This window comes from Crassostrea angulata, unplaced genomic scaffold (assembly GCF_025612915.1).
Source record: "Crassostrea angulata isolate pt1a10 unplaced genomic scaffold, ASM2561291v2 HiC_scaffold_106, whole genome shotgun sequence".
NCBI lineage: Eukaryota > Metazoa > Mollusca > Bivalvia > Ostreida > Ostreidae > Magallana > Magallana angulata.
Genome location: NW_026441661.1, coordinates 467,589 through 491,844, shown reverse-complemented (window position 1 = coordinate 491,844; position 24,256 = coordinate 467,589). Strand labels below are relative to the sequence as shown.

Sequence of the window (24,256 nt, the reverse complement as noted above, 5' to 3'; positions counted from 1 at the left end):
GTTTTTATACTGAGGGTGTTCGATCAGCAATCCACGCTTAACACGTGTTTATCAAAATTTTATGTAAACTATCAGTGTGAGGAATTTATGACTTAGAAATTTTACAATTGTACAACATATAAACCTAAGTATGTGTAAATACAGTTCTTTAGATTCGAGCACCCCAATAAATTAGTGCATATCATTGGTAGATGTTTGAACAGCTATGGACGTCAATAAATTGGTACATATCACTGACAGGTGCTTCCGTGTAAACAGCATGGATGTGCACAGATGTAGATATACTGTTCTGATGACATCATAAACTGTATTGGCCAATACATCCCTGTTGGTAATATATTCATTTACCATGAATTCTGTTGGTGATATATTCATACACAATGAATTCTGCTAAATGTGCATATAAATACAATCTCCACCCGTCAATGTTTGATTACAAGTAAAAAATGCATGACTTTATCATTTGTTAATTTTTACTTTACATGTAACTTTGGATATTTATCATTTTAATATCGCAAGAGAGATAATAAACAAGAAAAAAATGTAATAAAAACCAATGATAATCAGCTAAATTATCCAGTTTATCAAATTGTCATATATTCTGTTAGTAAGTATTTTCCAGGTAGCAAAACATTTGAAGTCTGATGAAAACAACTGTAGAAAGCCAGGCACCTACAAACAATGTAACTCAGTATGATGTATATGTTGAGGATGCAATGATGGCATGTATATTAATTTTAATGATTCAATGTGATGAGTATAATTAATGTTTTCAATGTATTTGTGTTTATGTTACATTAAAGTTTTAAAATTCAGAGAATTTAAAACTATCTATAGATAGTTTTAAATTCTCTGAATTTTAAAACTTTAATGTAACATTTATAATGATCATGCAGGGTAAATCAGGGTTAGCTATCTATCTGGGTCCGTGTGTGATAGATCTCGGGGGAGGGGGGGGGGGTATCCGAGGGATATATATGTTTGCTGGGGGAGGGGAGGGGGTGGTTCCAAAGCATATTTTTGGTATTTCTACTATGAAGCCATTTGACTTTGCTAGTGGAGGTCTCTTTTAGTACCCTATAGAAATGCACACGTTTGTTTAATTCATAGAGGTAGGTACCTGTTTTATTCCATATAACAAATCAACTAAGATTGATTGTATTGATTCTATTTTTTTTTTTTTGGTGTGCATAAATGATTATAATAATTTCTAATAAATAATAAATAATATGTACAAAAATCAAAATGCCATTTTTTTTAAAAATATTAATGAAATATATACAACTTTTGTTCATTTTTTGTGGAATTGAGAAAATAAATTAACAAAACAAGAGAAATTAGTATGCGATATCAATCATTACAGAAAGAAATAGCATAACCAGCTCAAGCGGGTTTTGCATTTTTTCTGCAATGTCGCCACATTTTTATCCCGCATGAATAACCGGAGAAAGCATTTAAAAGACCCAGAGTCTTTGCAACCATCCTATTTGTATAACCTTAAGGCGAATAGCGCCTTAAGCAAAAAGAATTGAGGGAAGCAATTTCTCTCTTGTATACCTTAAAGGGCGACAGTCGTACACTCTTGGAATGGAGCGATATTTTATAAGTTGATCGATCAACATGCATCGAGCTATTACAAATAATACATTAACGCAGACATGAAGTTTAACAGTTTAATAACATTTCTCAGAAACAATTTTTAAGGTACAAGGTAATATACTTAAAGTACTTGATTGGAAAGTCAATTTGTATTCAATTATCGGCAAGAGACGAAAATCTTGTTACAACTACAATTGAAACAAATTTCAACTTTCATAGCGTTCAAAACACAATTCTGATTGTATCAAACATTACAGTTCCAGTTGACTGTAACAAATACCCGGTACCGGTAGACAATGAAGTAAAGAAAATTGACGTTCCATATTTTAAAAAGTTTTATCAACTGATCGTACACATCATTTTTATATCAGTACCATGTAAATGATAGATTATAGAGGAATTAATATATATGCATGATATAAAAAAAAGTTTACAATTTACAATTTAGCAAATTCAAATATAGGTACAACTTTTATACATTGTATTTCTATTTTCAAGATTGTCGAAAATCGTACATAACCTTGAAAAGTATAAAAGTCTTAAGTTGCTTTTAAAACACTGTTTTAAAACATACTCAATTTGTATCAAATCTAAACTCACGCGGGGTTTTTATACTGAGGGTGTTCGATCAGCAATTCACGCGTAACACGTGTTTATCAAAGTTTTATGTAAACTATCAGTGTAGGGAATTTATGACTTAGAAATTTTACAATTGTACAACATATAAACCTAAGTATGTGTAAATACAGTTGTTTAGATTCGAGCACCTCAATAATTTAGTGCATATCATTGGTAGATGTTTGAACAGCTATGGACGTCAATAAATTGGTATATATCACTGACAGGTGCTTCCGTGTAAAGAGTATGGACGTGCACATATGTAGATATACTGCTCTGATGACATCATAAACTGTATTTGCCAATACATCCCTGTTGGTAATATATTCATTTACCATGAATTCTGTTGGTGATATATTCATACACAATGAATTCTGCTAAATGTGCATATAAATACAATCTCCACCCGTCAATGTTTGATTACAAGTAAAAAATGCATGACTTTATCATTTGTTAATTTTTACTTTACATGTAACTTTGGATATTTATCATTTTAATATCGCAAGAGAGATAATAAACAAGAAAAAAATGTAATAAAAACCAATGATAATCAGCTAAATTATCCAGTTTATCAAATTGTCATATATTCTGTTAGTAAGTATTTTCCAGGTAGCAAAACATTTGAAGTCTGATGAAAACAACTGTAGAAAGCCAGGCACCTACAAACAATGTAACTCAGTATGATGTATATGTTGAGGATGCAATGATGGCATGTATATTAATTTTAATGATTCAGTGTGATGAGTATAATTAATGTTTTCAATGTATTTGTGTTTATGTTACATTAAAGTTTTAAAATTCAGAGAATTTAAAACTATCTATAGATAGTTTTAAATTCTCTGAATTTTAAAACTTTAATGTAACATTTATAATGATCATGCAGGGTAAATCAGGGTTAGCTATCTATCTGGGTCCGTGTGTGATAGATCTCGGGGGAGGGGGGGGGGTATCCGAGGGATATATATGTTTGCTGGGGGAGGGGAGGGGGTGGTTCCAAAGCATATTTTTGGTATTTCTACTATGAAGACATTTGACTTTGCTAGTGGAGGTCTCTTTTAGTACCCTATAGAAATGCACACGTTTGTTTAATTCATAGAGGTAGGTACCTGTTTTATTCCATATAACAAATCAACTAAGATTGATTGTATTGATTCTATTTTTTTTTTTGGTGTGCATAAATGATTATAATAATTTCTAATAAATAATAAATAATATGTACAAAAATCAAAATGCCATTTTTTTTAAAAAATATTAATGAAATATATACAACTTTTGTTCATTTTTTGTGGAATTGAGAAAATAAATTAACAAAACAAGAGAAATTAGTATGCGATATCAATCATTACAGAAAGAAATAGCATAACCAGCTCACGCGGGTTTTGCATTTTTTCTGCAATGTCGCCACATTTTTATCCCGCATGAATAACCGGAGAAAGCATTTAAAAGACCCAGAGTCTTTGCAACCATCCTATTTGTATAACCTTGAGGCGAATAGCGCCTTAAGCGAAAAGAATTGAGGGAAGCAATTTCTCTCTTGTATACCTTAAAGGGCGACAGTCGTACACTCTTGGAATGGAGCGATATTTTATAAGTTGATCGATCAACATGCATCGAGCTATTACAAATAATACATTAACGCAGACATAAAGTTTAACAGTTTAATAACATTTCTCAGAAACAATTTTTAAGGTACAAGGTAATATACTTAAAGTACTTGATTGGAAAGTCAATTTGTATTCAATTATCGGCAAGAGACGAAAATCTTGTTACAACTACAATTGAAACAAATTTCAACTTTCATAGCGTTCAAAACACAATTCTGATTGTATCAAACATTACAGTTCCAGTTGACTGTAACAAATACCCGGTACCGGTAGACAATGAAGTAAAGAAAATTGACGCTCCATATTTTAAAAAGTTTTATCAACTGATCGTACACATCATTTTTATATCAGTACCATGTAAATGATAGATTATAGAGGAATTAATATATATGCATGATATAAAAAAAAGTTTACAATTTACAATTTAGCAAATTCAAATATAGGTACAACTTTTATACATTGTATTTCTATTTTCAAGATTGTCGAAAATCGTACATAACCTTGAAAAGTATAAAAGTCTTAAGTTGCTTTTAAAACACTGTACAAATTTTGTGTAATGAATATAGTTCATTGGAAGACTGGTCCATAAATGAAGAACAGTTTACCAAAAATTATCTTTTATTAATCATACCTACATTGTCAAGTGTATATAATCTCTATGAATTCAGATACAAGCTGTTGTCTGATCATAGGGTAAGATCAATTTTGCGGGTATCTGTAGTTGTTGTAAATACACTGGAACAAATCCAAGATAGATACACGAATTTTGTATGAAACACGACATTCTACTTGAAGGCAGTGAAGATAAACAACCATTGGAGTAACAAGATATCATTTTTTCTGTGTAGCAAGTCTTGGTGCAGTTCCTTCTTCAAAAAGATTGAAGACAGTTGGATCATCTGTAGAAGTAAGAAAAACACTTATCAATGATTTAATAAAGATTAATACCAAAATAAAAGATAAGATAACTAAGCACGTCTAATAGTTTTAATTAAAGAAGGATAAATTTAAATAAAATTTATTTTTATAACTTTCACATGTTTTACCATTTGAACCAAATATGGCTATGATTTGATAATGAAAAAACTTAAGATTGAAATAAACAAGAATCAGTAGTTGCAGTCCATGTGAATATACATACAAGTCGGTCGATTCCAGCTACAGATGTAATAGGAATGTGAAAAAAGAACGTGTGGTTTTGAGAGCAAATTAAATTTGTACAAAAAACTTTTATCTTTCTCTAGTTTTGAGCTGGACATGACATCCCCATCAGGAAAATGTGTGAATTCATCTACAAAAAGGCATAAGGTAGCTACATTTAGTTTGTAGTTATAATTTTGAAATTAATTGCGATGATTGGTATATATGCAACCAATTCTGTGATTAGGCACTCTTTTAACTGAGATATAATACCATATCTCTCTCTCTCTCTTCTCTCTCTCTCTCTCTCTCTCTCTCTCTCTAATAAGTCTTATTTTTATTCAATGATTGTTTATCAAACTAACCTGTCAGAGGTTCTTGTTGGTGTATATACCTATAAACATATAGCTTGTTGTTGTACTCTGATCCGACATATAGATGGTGAGTGTTGACATCATAACTCAGGCCGTATGGTGAGAATATCCCTGATGGTCTTATTAGTAGATGTGACAGGAACTGACCCTTCCTGTCTAACATCTGTACTGCGTCGGTTTTACCATCACACACCAGGATGTGTGACAGCGCGTCAGTGCAGATTCCTCGTGGATGTAGTCCTGATCCTGATGGATGCCCTGTGAAAGAGAAACGATGTGTTCCTCCACGCTCTGTCACCACTACAGCTCCAGACTCAAATAACACATAGTCAGACACCACGACATCCCCATTGTTGTTCTCTGTTATATAGTTAGGTTCTCTATACAGTTCCAGTCTAGTGTTGTCGTATTCTATGGTTTGTGAGTGTTGTCGGCTTTTGTTGTACCGGGTTACCATGCCTGTCCGTGTAGGATAGTTAAACATCCCGACTAGTAGATCCCCAGTGGATAGGGACCAGTACACACACCTTGGTTTCCATGTAGACTCTGTTCCTCTTAAAAATATGGTGGTTTCCATATCATTTGAGAGTTTGCTGATGTTATGATTCCTATCTATATAAATTAGTTCACCACCGCTGTTCACTGTGTACGATCCGGAATAATATAGATCTCTACATAAATCCTTTACACGATGTTGAGTAATACCTGTTGTGTTTTTTAAAAATAAAATTGTGATCATCACTGACCCATACTAGGTTTGATGATATACAGGAAATATGATAACAATGACGGACACCTGGAACTCTGAAAGAATGAAATAACTCGGGAGAAGAAAACAGTTTAAGCAGACACTCGTTCTGTTGCTGTGGCTTTTCTGTCTCTTTGGTTGGGAGTCCATTCCGTGATTCTATCGCATCAAAATCGTCTGGAGTCAGATCTACAACATCAGGCAGTTTGATAAAACAGATTGATTACAAATACATCGTCTTAAAAATGATAGTTACAACAATGTATATAGATATCGATCCATGGATAATGAGATGACCATTGACTTTGGGTACTTGTTTCACATATTATAAAGTAGCAATATGGTATAGGCCTTTGCCGGTTCATGGATATCAGCATCTGTTGTCTGTTGTCAGACTTATCAACAGAGTCTACATCTGTTTTCTTTGCATATTTTTATCCATACCAGCATTATTTTCTACATGGTTTATTGACATATTCACATCGGAATTCCACGGTCTCATTAACGGCTCTTTCCAATATGGAGACGTGCACATTATTTAGTTGGTAACTTAAGACATGCAATGTATTTGTAAGAAAACTGAAATGATGTTGGTGGTCAAAAAGCAATGACAAACGTATACTAGACATGAAATTATTTGTAGTAAAACTCGTGTAACGTTGGTAGTCAATAAAAAAATCAACAAGAGATGTTTGTGAAACACTTATGCCCCCCCCCCCCTCCATTGGAAACATCCTCTGTCGAAAATTGCTCTATCATACCCAAAATCAAACTTGACCTAGATATTATTTAGATAAACCTGCATACCAAATTTCATATTAATATGTTCACCATCTGCGAAGAAAATGAGCGGAAACTGCAATCGAATCAATATCGAACTTGACCTAGATATTATCATGATAAACCTGTATACCAAATTTCATTTCAATAGGTACATCCTCTGCGAAGAAAATGAGCGGAAACTGCAAATAACTCGAATTTTTCTAAGTCCAAGGGCCATAACTCTGTTCAAAATTGCTCGATCGTACCCAATATCGAATTTGACCTATATATTATCATGATAAACCTGTATACTAAATTTCGACAGACAGCAGCAAAGCAATATACCATCCCTTCTTCGAAAGGGGAGGGGGGGCATAAAAATATATTTGACTTACCTGATAGAACTTTCTGACGATCTATATATCTGTAAACACATATCTTGTTGTTGTACCAAGATCCGACCCAAAGACGATGAGTGTTGATATCATAACCCAAGCTTTGTGGTTTAAATATCCCTGATGCTCTTATTAGTAGATTTGACAGGAACTGACCGTCCCTGTCTATCATCTGCACTGTTTTGGTTGCATCATCACACACCAGGATGTGTGACAACGCGTCGGTGCAGATTCCAAACGGTTCTAGTTTTGATCCCGACAAATGCCCAGTGTAGGAAAAACGATGTCTTCCTCCACGCTCTGTCACCACTACAGCATCAATGTCAGATACCACGACATCCCCATTGTTGTTTTCTGTTATATAGCTAGGAAATCTATACAGTTCCCGCCCTGTGTTGTCATGTTGTATGGTCTGTGCCAGTAGTCCACTCCTGTTGTATCGGGCAACCTCGCCTGTCCTTGTTATCTCGCTATACATGCCGACCAGAAGATTATTCGTGGACAGAGACCAAAAAACACACCGTGGTCTTAAAAAAGAACTCGTGTTTTCTACAAATGTGGTGTTTGTTTTCATATTCTTCGAAAGTTTGTTAATGTTATATTTCTTATCTATATAAATTAGCTGACTTTTACTGGTAACTGTGTGTGACCCATCACTAATAAATATATCATCACTACTTAAATCCTTCACATGATGTGAAGTGAAACCTGTTGTGTTTTTCAAGATAAAATTGTGAACATCACTGACCCAAAACCGATTTGATGTTACACAGGAAATGTGATGACAACCATCAACACCTTTTACAATTAGAGACTGATAAAAAACGGGAGCAGACATCAGTTTTAGCAAAGATTCATTTTTTACGCGTCGGTTTCCTCTCTCTGTGATTTGGATTGCACTCAGTGACTCCATCACATCCTCCTTGTTGAGTGACTCAGTCATGGAGAGCTGGCTGGTGTGGAGTGTAAGATGTATCTGGATGAGGGCTGTCTTTATGGAGGAGAGGAATTGTAGCGGACTGTATGCTGACTGTTCATATCTTTGTACAAATATTTGTAGACTGAAAATGTGTCTGATCATTTCTATCTTCTGTTTTAAGCATCTATGATTAAATTTAAAGCCACTGAACACATTGTACATGGAATCTTTTTTCATATCCTCCATGAGATCCCTCAGTTTCTGTGCATTTGATATTATTCCAGATTGAAACAAAGAGAATTCTGAACGACAGGTTTTGATATCATTTCTAGTTTTTGTCAGGAGAAAAAGCCTATTAAATATAGCTTCACTTCTGATTGATTGAATGGTTCCTTTAAGTTGCTGTCGTTTTGTTTCATAAACTTCTCGTGTGTTTAGAATCTTGTGCTTTTTATGCCCATAGCAAACTTTGCATACGGGAACTTGGCAAGTTTTACAGTACTTTATATAAACATTGCTTGGATGTCTAACACACAATTCTTGTTCTGAAATGTTGTTGAACTTATTACGGAATGTCACAATATTATGGTCTACTGTTCCAAGTTTTATAACATGGTTTTCTTTACACTTTCTACACAGATAGCATGGACAAAATTCGCAATAGTACTCTGTGTTCTCTGAACACTTAGAACACTGACGAGTTTTATATGCTGCGCTTGCTGCTTCCATGACGTTGAGGGTCTAGGTATCAAAATCAAAACCTGCTTAGCAAAAAAAAAGATGCTTTTGAATTAGGTCTAGCACATTCTTTCAAAACTGTTTCATAATTTTATATTTTTTATGGCCTGTTATTTAAACAATTTTAGGATCTTGTCATACTAATGACTGCACATCGTCAAATAGAAACAGAGAGGGTTGGGTGGGAAAGAGCAGATATGTTTTACAAAAGATAAATTTCAGAGAGAGTGACTGCTAACAATGTTTTCTCTTTGAGCGAGTTTGATCCTTGTATACTTGTATAATTGATTATCGAAAGTAAGGAGAAACTTACGATATGGAAATCCTCTTAGTTAGACTTTCTCTGTTAAACTTGTACTCTAGCTTTCTTTCTCATGTTTTTTTTTCGTATACATTAGATTCATTTCTGTTTTGTTAAAAATAATTTTTTTCATTATGAAAAATAATATTCTGAGTAATCGATCAACAGTATAGACCACATTTTAGAAGTTGACGTTTTTATTATAAAAGAGTCTACTTAAAAGAAAATAACACACTGCTGCCTATATTTATTTAAATGGACCTGCTTTAGAGTTTCAATCGATCTGTTTTCATTTATAGTGTCGTTGAATTGAATGTGTAGTTTTCGCTTTTATTTCTCAGAAGCTATGAATAAGTATTATTTCCCGGTGTTTAAACCTGATTTCCCGAGAGTATTAATCTGTATTCGTCAGTATATAAATAAGAAAAAAAAGAAAAAGTGCTATAGGGAAACACCAATCTCGAAACATCAAATGTTTCCGTGATCAATAGACTTATAGTATCATTGATATGTAAACAATAAAGATAATGATCTAATATGTATTATTTACATCATTTGAGGAGTGCTTAAATAAAAAAAAGAAACCATTCTGATAATTACCATCTTACCTGAACATGAACACTCGTCATTCACCAATAATTCTTATTTCGGTTGTTAAAATATTAAAATGTCCGGCATGCAATACTGCGCCATTAAACATGTTTGTGACGTCAATTCTTTGTGCCCACTTTCAGCAATTACAAAGCATTATATACAAGTAAAATGCTATTGGACTAGTATAGGAAGGATGACGCTACATAACTTTGTTATATATAGAACAATAGTTGAAAGTTGTCCATACGTCAAAATTGGCTTGGTTAAAGCGCGTAGGGATACATCCAATTTTAAATTATTTACAATTTCTAGAACAAAACAACTAATGCAGGCGCGTTTGTATCACTCGATGTAATAAGACGGAATACATTCGAGTTGTTGTTTTTTCAAACTCGTTTTTTTCCCGTCAACTTTTGTTGCAAAGCTTGGAGTTCAATGATGATTTTTTTTGCTAAAAATATAGTTTTATTTCATTATGCATGGGTTTTTTTTGTTTTACTTGTTAGCGCTTATTTTATTCAGCATATTCGCCATTCTCACTTTAAATTTCAGCAAGTTATAAGACTCGAGTGGTGTATTGTGTCAGATACCGAACAGTTTTTGTTTCGTATATCCCTTATAGACACTTGAGCTCACGACAGGTCTTTCCGAATCTTTGCAGAATTTTTCAGTTTATGCCTTCTACAATGTATTTTAAACATATGTTTTTCATTATATGAATGTTGCAAACAGTGAAATTTCAGATAATACTTGATGCTTATACCTATAAAATATTTACATCAATCACAAGAGTAATTATCTAGTATAAGAAGTTTCAAAAGTTTCAAAAGGTTCCATATAATCTTATTATATTGTAACGTGTTTTGTTCTCATGGATAATATATAAAATTAATTTTCCTTTAACTCTACCCGAGTTAATAATGATTGTTATAATATTTTTTCTCTAATTGGATAATGTTAAAATCACAAACAATAATCAACTGTATGGGCGGGCTTTCTGTACCGTGCGTCTATACCCGGTTCCTATTGAGAGAGAGGTACTTGAGGTGTCTCAATAACTTCAGGTTTACTACACCAAGCACCTCACCTCAATTCCCTGGGTTTCTTGCCACTAGTCTTTACATGACACTACCTCTTACCTCTGTTCTCTTTCCTCTTTTTTTTCTTTCTTTCTATTTCGACCTCTCTACCCCATGTATTCTGCTCTTCCAGGTTCCACAGCACAGCTGTTTATATACCCTTGGAATAGTCAACTCCAAGGTAGTCTGGACATTCCATTTCCCCACCCAAATCTTATTCATTACAACGTTTATTTTAATAAGGTATAATCATTATAATATAACTAAAACTGACCAACTGCACTGAATTATAAAAGAAATCCACAACAGCAAGCAATACTTCCGATCACATATTGAGCACAGGAAACAGTAGAATAGCCATGACGAATTCAAATAAACATATCTCTCAGACCTGACTCTTAATTTGAAAACAATTATGAAAAATGACAGTGATGCTACATGACTACATGACTGCTGAATCAGATACCCAAAACCAGTTTAAAAAACGTTATACATTCAATAAACATGGTTGCACCGTGCCTAAAATACAGTTTTTCTCATTAGAAAAATATTATCTTTCAAAAGATCAGGCACAACTTTCTAAGGAAGTTTAGACATTTCGGAAAAAGGTAAAACAGTACCAATGGAGCAGGGGAAGCCTTAAATATATTGTACCCGGCACATTATATAATACACAAAGAACTTGCACATTGTAGCCATCTTGGACGTATTAAGAAAGCATATCCTGTTGAAATTTTGCTTGAAATTCATCAATAATTTTTTTTTTTGTGATCCTCTCCGTCTTCCGATCGGGTTTTCAACATCTAAATTTACAACGATTGAACATAAATGGTACTCTTCATCCGTCATTTATAAAAAAAAAAAAAGCACACCTTAATTGGCATCATTGGCTGTACAATAAAGTGACTACGCTGCTGAACAAATACGTATATGGTACACGCATGCAATCTCAAGATAAGCCCTGTAAAGTACTCTAACAGTTGCATTTAAGAGAAATTATTTCATTTCAAATAAAACGCATTCAAGCATGTCAATTTTAAAGAATATCAGTACATAGCGATGTACCTTGGTACCGATGTAACCTGACAAGTGCCCAAATCACATGCAATTAGTGAAACTTAGGTTAACCTTGAAATAGTTTATCAAATCAGCTGAAAATTACTCGATTATAATAAATCAGTTAATTATGAAAGAAAGCATAATGGAAAAGATAAATATTCAAATAAGGGGAAAATATGCAATTTTGGATACATATTTTATTTATGAAAATTAAATTCCCAAAATGTGAACAAAGCCCCTGATGGATTTGAACTCGTGATCTGTTGATCACAAACCCGATATTTTAACCAATGAGCCATGCCAATATTCAACCAAATGAATTGATAAAAACAATTTTAAGAAACTAGCAAATTATTCATATCGCCATTTTTTAACGTTGTGTCTTAAAATGAACAAGTTTTGGTGGAGTGATGTACCTTAACTGACAGGCACTAGGCACTATCTTTTAAACTTTATTATAATAAATAAAGTTATATACAGGTCTGGACTCTAAAGAGAGTCTTTTTAAGTGAATTTTTATGGACATCTTCTATTGTATACTTTGCGATGGAGGGTTTACTGCATAGTTTCGCAAAAAACAGCATCCTGCAGAAAAATTCAGTTTAACGGTATTCTAAATAGCAAAATTAAAATTCTAGTCTTGCTTTCTTTTGTTCATCTACTTCTTTATTATAACTCAGTACATTGTGCTCAATCTTAATCATCTACTAACACATCATATGATAACGTTAAAAATTGGGAGGTAATCCGAATGGAGAAATAATGCCAACATAACCCATTATAAATCCATGTTAAAAAAACCTGTTTTCGTTCCTGCTATTTTGTTTTTTGAGTGAAAAATGTTTATGCGTCAATGAATTTATCGCAAATATTTTCCATTTCATCAATTTATTTCAATTAAACTTCTTTCACAGATATGTGTATTTTTATCTAAAAAGTCTAAATGTGAGAAAACAATAACTTGAGACAGATAGGACAGTTTTGTTATAAATGAACAAGATGTTTACAAATATATACATGCATTGTTAATTTAAAACCCATCAAATTAAATGAAAATAATTGAAACCGAATTTAAATGTTAATTTAAAAAAAAATTAAAATGTAAGCACTAATTGACACGACTTGCCTTTCAAGGAACTTGAGCTTAGAATCCAATAGAAACATTCGCCCATACGACCAATTTCACAATGGTTATATATTAGATATTCTCCTCTTTTGTACTATTGTTTTTAAATTATACACGTATAATATTATTACTGTATTGTGCTATGTGCTAGAACGAAACAATACAACGTAAGGGGGCTTTCTTGGTGTTGATCAAAACACCATGTTTGGAGGTAAGCCGAGTAAGTTTAACTTTTGCAATATTCATTTAGTATACATGTTGTGCATGCATTACATTTATCGATCATCAACTCCAGTTCGTAAGGCCTGTACTATGTTATATTATTTGTGGGGTCAGTAAAGTCCTTAGAAGGCTCGGCTCCGCCACGCCTTCTATTGACTTTACCCACCCCACAAATGTCTGTAAAAATTCAGTAATAAACCTAATAAGTAATATTGTAACATAGTACAGGCCTCACGAACTGGTGCTGTTGACGTTATAACGTGATTAAAAACACAAACATTATGTCCTTATAATCTCCATTGAGCCATTTCCAAGGGTATACCACTCCTTGGATCAAACAATTAGGGTGGGAATGGGGTTACTTGAGTTGTTGAGGTGTCAGCTGGAGTATTGGTCACTGTTTGATATTTTATGTTAGTGTTTGTATAACTGAATACGGGTGCTTTAAATCTACATGTACCGAACGTTTGTGAATGTACCAACATTAACCTTACTCCGTTCATTGGTGTATATTAATCACGTGATGACTACCGAGGACAGAAAGACCAAGAAGATCAATAAACACCGCCATGATGGATTGCATAGGTTTGTTGTTTCTCTAATATATAAATTATGAGTAAAAGCGATAAATTGTTTTATCTGTAACAATAATGTATGTTTTATTTTAATAAAAGTTTTACACATTCAACAAAAAAATGAATCTGTATTTCAAGAAACATCACAACGAAGAACATCTCTATTCGTACTATCCATACTATACATGTTGCTGGGACTTAGAGACATATAATCATTGCACATAATACCATTTTATGTCACTTAATTCTGTCGTTATCGGAGAGCTTTATAACTTTCCTTTCTTTCAGAATTCTATCAAAACCCAAATCATCAAAGTGTCTGACCATGGACAAGCGTTGGGCCCAGGATGTATTATGGTGTTGTCACTGTGAGACCCCGGGCCCCAATATGTACTGTGACATCTGTCACATACATCTGTGCAAAGCCTGTGGGGGGAACATCTCTCTGATCTATCCAGAGAACACAAAGTGCTGCCATTGAAAAAGAGAGGATCTGCTTCTAAATGTCCAAAGCATTCCACAAAATTGTGTGAACTTCATTGTGAACAATGTGACCTTCCTATTTGTTCACTCTGTGTTTCGTCTAGTGAACATCTAGGACACAGACTATTTGATATTGCTTTGAAAAGTGCAGATACCAAGGAAAAAGTATTACAAAAAGATTTACAAGAATTAAAAAAATTCATTTATCCTAAATACCAAGAGATTTTATCTAACATCACAGTTCAAAAAACTGCACTACAGAAAAACTCCCAGATATTGATAACAGCTATCAACACACATGGCGAAATCTTGCATACAGAAATTGACACCATGGTCCAGAAACTGAAATCTGATCTGGATGAAATTGACTCTAAACACCTAGCTGTTCTAATTAAACAGGAAGATGAAATTAAACACACCATTTCTGAAATCACACAGACCATTACTGAACTAAGGACATTACTGGACTCCAATGATGTCAGCCGTGTCTCTGCCTACAAATCCAGGAATGATGAATTCAGAAGATTGCCTCCTAAAGTCACAATTTGTTTACCAAGTTTCAGTCCCCCACAAATCGACAAAGAACACATTTTTCAAAAACTTGGTTCTCTGTCAGCGTTATCCATTAAAATTGAAGAACATGGTCACACGATGGATTCTTTAGGTGTTGAGTTCTCTCTTCCAAACAGACAGCTTATTGATGTACCACGGATTACTACACTACCCGCAACGTTATTTTTTACAAGATAAACGATAGGATAGGATTCACGCACGATAGGATAGCATTAACGCACGATAGAACAGTATACACGCACGAAAGGATAGGATTAACGCACGATAGAACAGTATACACGCACGATATGATAGGATTGATACACGATAGGGAAGGATAAACGATGTTCATGATAAACGTATGATCGCTTTAAACGATATTTACGAACAAACTGATAATGGCAGAATTTGAGAGAGAGCACATACAAATAAAGATTTACGTGGAATTTCTTTTTAGTAACAAATGCCGAGTTGTTAATCATCACTGCATTATTTATAGAATGTAAAAAAATGACCAGTTAATTTTTTTTTTAACTAAAATTATGAGCTTTAATGATCAATAAATTTTCTGTAATGTTAAAATTGTTTTCATTACCGAACACCCTAGCCGTACCCTGCGAATAGTTCAGCCCGAGATTAAATCACTCGGAAAATAGCGGGTTTAATTATATAAATCCAACTCTTGTATAAAGTAAATATAAAATCTATCATAAGTACATTTCTCTCTGGATAAGAAAATGATGCATTAAAAACGAATTATTCAGGACAAGTTAAATAAATATTTACACGGATACAAATTCCGCGTACGATTTGTTAACATTGTTCTCATTACCACCTAGCTGATAGCCGAGAACATCTCAGTCTGAAATCAAATATCACACGGAAAATAACGGGTTCAAAATACAACTCGGGTTTTAATTAAATATAAACTATATCATAAATATTTTTGTTTCTGTAAAATACGATGCAACAAAATGTTATTGCATAAAAGTTAGTGTTTACGCAGGTATACACTCTGCGTACGATTTAATATATTCGATATACAGGTAAATATGTTACCTTGTTCCTAAGAACTTCGTTTTTCATTTTCAATGTTAACAGATATGATTTACATATAATATTGGTTAATTTTGATCTAAAAAATTTAAAAAATTAGTATCCTGACGGAATGTTGGATAGGATTTTTTCAATTCTTGTTCGATAAATAATCCTATACAGCGCACCGAACGAGTTGCATATCACCGTGCAAAATTCACTGTTTAATTATAACTTTATTTTGGACTTTTCTTTTAAAATTCAACATCTGTTTCGTAATATTTTCTCACAGTTTATTTCTTACAAAGTTACTTATTTATTTAGTGATTGACACTTTTCGGACTCTATATGTGATTTCAAAGAGACGGAGTGCCATGTCTCAAGGACTGTTAATCTCTTAAAACAACATTGTGCAATTATCAGTTTTTCATGTCTTGGACATCAAAGACTCATTGAGTTTATTTAATTATTTTATATATGTGAACCTTTCACTCAGCTTACTTATGTCATCACCTGTCAATTTATACTCATTGTTCAGATTCTTATAAATAATTATAAAAAATTGTCAATCGGCAGTCTGGAATACGGCGGCCAGCCTCGGCCACGTCCGACTCACCCAGATTCTTGAGTCCGGAGGCCACTACTGGCCATATCCAACTTGTTTGTAAAATGTTTGTCTGTTAAAATGTTATAATGTTGCCATCGTTGAATCTCGTCAAATAAATACGGAATCCTTCATCACTTGGTTTATTTCTCTGGAACTGTATACTGGTGGACCTTTGGGAATACGGCAAACCTACCCTTCGTTATTACCCTACGGCCCACAGCGCGCCTACACCTTATACCCTTTACGCCAACATTCCCTCACCCGGTTCGTACTGCACACGACCGATGCAGATCCAGAAGAATACCATAGCACCGTAAAATCTACGCGGTCACAATATTACTATCACCGTGCAAAATTCACTGTTTAATTATAACTTTATTTTGGACTTTTCTTTTAAAATTCAACATCTGTTTCGTAATATTTTCTCACAGTTTATTTCTTACAAAGTTACTTATTTATTTAGTGACTGACACTTTTCGGACTCTATATGTGATTTCAAAGAGACGGAGTGCCATGTCTCAAGGACTGTTAATCTCTTAAAACAACATTGTGCAATTATCAGTTTTTCATGTCTTGGACATCAAAGACTCATTGAGTTTATTTAATTATTTTATATATGTGAACCTTTCACTCAGCTTACTTATGTCATCACCTGTCAATTTATACTCATTGTTCAGATTCTTATAAATAATTATAAAAAATTGTCAATCGGCAGTCTGGAATACGGCGGCCAGCCTCGGCCACGTCCGACTCACACAGAGTCTTGAGTCCGGAGGCCACTACTGGCCATATCCGACTTGTTTGTAAAATGTCTGTCTGTTAAAATGTTATAATGTTGCCATCGTTGAATCTCATCCAATAAATACGGAATCCTTCTTCACTTGGTTTATTTCTCTGGCACTGTATACTGGTGGACCTTCGGGAATACGGCAAACCTACCCCCCTTCGTTTTTACCTTACGGCCCACAGCGCGCCTCAACCTTATTCCTTATACCCTTTACGCCAACATTCCCTCACCCGGTTCGTACTGCACACGACCGATGCAGACCCAGAAGAATTCTCTAGCACCGTAAAAACTACGCGGTCACAATTGGTGGATGAATCCTAAGGGTAACAACAACGCCCGGGGCTGCTGCATATATTTTGCAGTAGTCAGATCCTGGACCTCTTCAGCCAGCGAGTTCCCCCATTTAAAATCAACTCAGTCTCAACGTTACAACGATGGACAACAAAAGTTCCAGCCGCCATGAACTATGCAGACAATTTTCTCTGTGCATCACCAGGAAACAACGGTCAACTGTAGAAACTTCAGCTGTCCTCAAACGTCCGTCACCGGTGGAAGAAAATCAAAGAACAGAGGAAGAAATGTGATATTTCATTCAAAACACGAGGACGTGTTTTCCCCGGAGCGGTGGGAAACTATCACCGTGCAAAATTCACTGTTTAATTTAGTAATAAATTTACTTGCTTATGAAAAGGCACGAAACGATTAACAAGATAGGATAAACGGAAGAATTGTTAAAATTAAACGATAAACCTGATAGGATTAGCGCACGATAGGATAGGATTAACGCACGATAGAACAGTATACACGCACGATACGATAGAATTAACGCACGATAGAACAGTATACACGCACGATACGATAGGATTGATACACGATACGATAGGATAGGATTGTAAAAAATAACGTTGCGGGTACTGTACAGAGATAAACACTGCGTATGGACATTTTATACTACGCAGTGTGTCCTGTCTGAGTAAAGAAGCTATATGGACCTGTGGTGCAGACAATATTATAAGACTTTACAACCTCCGTGGGAAACTAATTAAGTCAGTCCAAACCAAATCAGGAAACAATCCATGGGACATAGCAGTGACAAGGAGTGGGGATCTGTTTTATACTGATACAGAAGATAGAACTGTGAACATAGTAAAGAAAACACATATACAAACAGTGATCAGACTACGGGGGTGGACACCTCGCAGTGTCTGTAGTACCTCCTCTGATCTCCTGATTGTCATGTTAAGTGAGGGAAATAAACAAACAAAAGTTGTACGTTACTCTGGCTCCATTGAGAAACAAATTAATCAAAATTATTCAAAATGATGACGAAGGGCAACCTCTCTGTTCATCTGGTATTCACACTAAATAGATCAGCGAGAACAGGAACCTAGATATCTGTGTGTCAGACTTTGGAGCTCGTAGAATAGTGGTGGTCAATCAGGCCGGGAAACTCGGGTTTGCCTACACTGGACCTCCGTCTTCTTCCAAGGGGTCATTTAACCCAATCAGAATTGCAACAGACAGCCAGGGTCGGATCCTGACAACAGACTGTTACATTTACAACAATCACCGTATCCACACCCTGGATAAGGATAAACAGTTCCTCCGCTACATTGGCAACTGTTATTTACAGCGTCCATGGGGTTTATGTGTGGACTCAAGAAACAAAGTTATTTTGGCTGAGTGTGAGAGAGGTAAAGTGAAGAAAATACAATATCAAATGTAAACAAAATCTGTTTTTGCAAATAAAATATGTGTACTTAAAGATGACATTTACTCAGAATGAAAAATAATTCCACTGATGATAATGAAAAGTCAACTATTGTAGTGTTATTTTTCTCTTTCAAAAAAGTAGGTCAATGACCTACTTTTTGAGTTAATGGCCATTGAATATATTTAGAAAAATCAAGAAAAATCCCATAAAACTTTACACAACAATTGATATTTTCTTAATTGTGAAAAATATTACAAATAATTAAACACTTTTTAAAAATAAAATTCAGTTTATGAATGGTAATGGCACTTAATAAATACAAAGCATTAACATTTCAGCAACAATTTTTCAAATTACTCAAGTCCAAATTTCCTCTATCAGTTTTCAAATCCCTACCCATTTTTGATCCAATTTTACAAAAAACTGAATGATGATAATACAAAAACATCTACATTATTAAACTACATGTACTTATATTGACCTTATTTTGATTTCATAAAATTTATCTGAGGTCAATGATCAAAATTTTGAGATATGGTGTCTTTTATCATTTTTAAGCATTTTCCAATATTTTTGCAATTGTGCCATGCGATTTTTTAAATGAATAAGTGGGGTAGAACCAACCGAAAATATGCAAAATTAAATAAACTAAAATATAAAATCTTATCTGTTTATATTAGAGTACTGCCAAAATGTTTTAGCGGAAAACAAAATTTGCAAAATTTAGTCCGAATTTTCTCTGTTTGGCTAAAAGTCTAATTTTGTTTGAACCTAATTCCATAATAAAGTAGAAATATCGAATGTTATGTCAATAATAATACATTTCATAAATACTTTTTGTGTTTAGAACAGATTTTACTCACGACATTGAACTTTATAAAAATCCTGATTTGAGAACTCAAACCCTGAGTAAACAACACCCTTAAGGTAAACATCATACATAATAAAGTATGTGAATCTACTGTTTTACGTTAAGTAATTACTAGACTTTGACCACTGCGTGCACGGGTTGACATTGCATATGATATCGGACATTTACGAAATAGATACATTGACACACCGTATTGTTGACATTTACATAACCAAGCTTTAAGCCGAAAATAATGCTATTAATTTCACTACACTCTGCTGAGTTAGAATAATCTAACTGTGTTTCGAGACAGTTCTTCACTACAGTTAAAGGCTTCCCCTATACCCGTAAAGTAGCAATCCGAAACGATTTTGGAGAAAATTAATGAAGCTGTATTGAAAATAACATTCAAATTTTTCATAAAAAACTATTTTGATGATGTAAATAACTTTCATCTAAAAATTTGATTTATATTAATAAAGAATTCAACACCTTTTCACCAACGTATTTTACTCGATATTTACACACGATGTTTATATTCGGAACTCTCGGGATTTTTCTTCTTATAAATGCACTGAGTTAGAGTTATCTCCCGTATTTTTTTTTTTTTTTGATAAACAGAATACAGTGTATAGCAAATTTTTTTTTTTTTAAAAATACACGTTTTTGTGTTATCGTTTCTGAGTTTATAAATGCAAATTTGATATTGTGGAAACATAAACTAAAGAGCCTCCCGTAACTTAGCGTGAATGTTATGCGCATGCGCAAGATTGTAATTTTAAAAAATCCAGATGATTTCCGGATTTTTGTTAAGAATTGCCGTTGATTATTAATTAGCGAAGCTTGATTGAGAAAAAATAAAAACAAATTGGTAATCTTCAGGTACCAATGATGTTTGAAATATATATAACAAAACACAGTATTTTGATTTTCCTAAATGTCAAAAATGTTTTAAAAACGATATTTGTTTATAACGTTGTAATTTTATATTACAACGTTATAAACAAATATCGATTTTGATATTATTGTTTGATTTATTTGAGGAAAATGTTCATTCAAAATTGTAGATCATATCGAAACAGGGAAAATTCTGACTAATTTTTCATTTTCTTTTTGCCGCTTAAATTTTTTATGTAGCAATAGCATCGTAATATTATCAATTTTTGATAGCATATCTTTAAAATTGGATTACTGATTAAGTATTATAATGAAAATACCAACAAAATACAGGCAATACCTGTTATTAGTAGTTATGTTTAGTTCTCCTATAAAATTTTGTAATACTCAATCAAATATCGAGAAAGTTTAGAAAATCAATTGAGGAAATTCCGAATAAGTTAAATTTAGGGTTTGAAGTTCAGTTTTTTGTTTAAATATACAATAAGTAAAGGTATCCATTTTTTGGTTTTATATTTTGCAATAATCTAAAATAATGTAACCTTTGGTAAGGGTGGACGATTTTTACGTTGTTTTTTTTTACATTCAGAGGTCACTAGCATAAAAGTAGGTCATTTGGAAGTTAAAAATAGCACTACAATAGTAGAGCAACAATGTGCAATTAGTAGTTTTCCGTTTCTACAATGTATTAGTAAAATTTTTGCAACCCCTGAGTAAACGTAATCCTTGGAGTTTAGTATACAATTTTCCAAATGAACGAATCCTGAACTGTTACAACAGAGATTTCAGACTTAATGTTTCAAGTTTTTATTTCAACATAAATAACATTAATGTGTGAAGAGTATTAAAAACAAGCTACATATTTATGTAAATTGAAGACTAATACATGTTTGTATGCGTAACCACTTTTTCAATACAATGATCATTTTGAGATTATATCTAATCCAAATCCAGACACATTAACAAAAACAAAAGTTACATATGTCAGTCAGTATTTGTTATCATTTTTTGTGGATGTGAGTAAATAGAATTCCTTTAGTACTGGTAGCGTTTCCTGTTAACCTTTTTCTCCATTTAATGAATTCTATAAAAACTATTCCATTGTAGCAAAATAATAAAATCTTAGCAGATTATTAATAAGCATGTAGTTGATCGATCAACAGTTTAGAAACAATTCATGATCAGTACAGATGCCGTTTTTAATCAGTTCTTGGGATGTCAAATGTATGGTTTATCTCTCTGTAACTAGGAAATGACATAATAGCTGTGGCAAAGTTCGGGATCTCCGTCTGAAAAAGGAGTTGAATTTTCTTCTTAAGTGAAAATAACATAAAATGTCTGAATAGCCCGTTTTGTGAAAATAAAAGGTCACTTGAACTTATAAAAGAGCTCTAATCTGATTTTTGATTCACGCATGTTCGCTTACATCATACTTCGATAAATAAACGAACTCTCTTGCCTTTTTAGATGACCTGCAATGTAACAAAAGGATGTACCGGTGTACCGGGGCTAAAATGTTTTATAAACACAATGAAGAATCGTGTTTTAACTGTGATTTTCCATTAAATATGAAGGAAAAAAGTAACAAATCTCGACGTGTTCGCATTTTGACTAAACACTGGGGCCTTCAACTCAACATTCAGGGATATTGACGACGTATTATCAATTAACAATTTTATCAGCATACTAACGTCGACTGGATATATCCCAGTGAACTTGTAATAAAAGATACTACTGAGTCTGCGTCATCTATTTCATATTTGGATATTTTACTGGAAATGGACATTGATGCTAACCTAACAACAAAACTTTATGTTAAACGCGATGACTTCAATTTTTTCTATAGTCAACTTACCTTACTTATGTAGCAATATACATTCGTCACCTGCAAATGGTGCTTTTGTCTCTCAGTTAATTCGATACACGAGGACATGGTCTTCGTATGAACAGTTTCTAATGCGAGGCAAGCTACTGACAAACAAGTTGATAAAACAGGACTATCAACAGTCTCGTTTAAAGTCATCTTTTCGTAAGTTCGATATAAAGACCTTGTCAGCAAATACAATCTTCCATTGGGGCGCATGCTGACTGGCGCTTTTCATACTAATTGTTAGACCATAATTAATCACGTAATTGATTACGAAGTTTTCCCCGATTACGACAAAGAGCACACGGCGAGTGTGACCGGTCAATCAGCAGAGGATGCTCACTCCTCCTAGGCACCTGATCCTACCTCTATCTTTTTAGAGGTCCATGTTGCTCTGCTTTGAATTTGAGTTTCGCTTTATGGATTTTTGAGGTGGTTGACAGTTTGTTATTGTCATTTTTTTCATATATCTAGAAGGCATACAGTCTCTCCATAAATGATATTTAACAGGCTCTTCCTCTTAAAAATGATGCCAAAATGAATAAAGGTAACGGGGTAACTTTTCTCATGGTTTAACTTAGAATATTAAGAAACTGTTTCAATTTCTACATACTCTAGCAATCTCTTCAAGGCCTCAAAGTGCGGGGGAAACAATAATGACGTCATAATGTTTTAGCACCATAAAGACGCTTTAGAATCATTTACTAGACATTGATCTTGCTGTTTATTTTTTAACACAAATACATGTATGTCTCAGCAAATTAAACACGGCGCTAAACCACGGTTCGAAAATAACACCGAAAATAACACCGTAAACAGTCTTGAGAAGTAAAGCATTAGTACTGTTTACAGTTTTAACGATATAATATCTGCTAGTGTGTAAGGTTTAAAGCTCAGCTTAAATATATATATATATATATATATATATATATATATATATATATATATATATATATATATATATATATGCTAGCTTGAACACTAGTGAGTATACAGCTCACAAAACTAATGACTAGCCTACGAAAATCTCAAGTGTGAGAGCTGAAATAGCTGAAGTGTATACATTGTATATATAAAGGTCAAGAACTAAGATCCCAAATAACGCTAATGAAAATGCAACGAAGTTCAAATATAGGGTGTCGAGAGATTTATCCTTTTCAGTACTCTTTTTATGTCAACGTTATCAAGTTAATTTCTTCATGAACTGAGATGTGCTTTTTTGGGTTGATTAAAAGATTTAAAGAGGGTCAATCAAACAAGAGGTCAATAGGCCTTAACGGTCACCTGAGTATCAAAGCCCATACACAAAATTGTGGAGGAGTCTCATTAATGCATTTAATTGAGTTTCCTCCCTGTCTGAATTCTTTTGGAAAGGATATAGTTTAGCACAAGATCTATTGCTCATATCAGAGTGCATGACCTACTACTGAAAAGTTGCACAGCTTCCATACAAAGTATTTTTTCCAAGATATGTTAACTGTTAAAATAGGTTTTATGTATGCATACGTACAAAATATAAGTTTGATACCATTTTCACAAATCATGGCATGCGTACAAAATAAATTCACTGGCTTAAAAATGTATCAAAGTAGTTTCTTTTATTTAAATGGT

At 33.6% G+C, this 24,256-nt stretch overlaps 1 pseudogene; it reads right to left on the bottom strand.

Annotated features, from left to right (window-relative positions):
* Nucleotides 1-4,716: 4,716 nt before the first annotated feature.
* On the bottom strand, nucleotides 4,717-8,888 carry LOC128169210 (uncharacterized; annotated as a pseudogene).
* Between the last annotated feature and the right edge of the window lie 15,368 nt (nucleotides 8,889-24,256).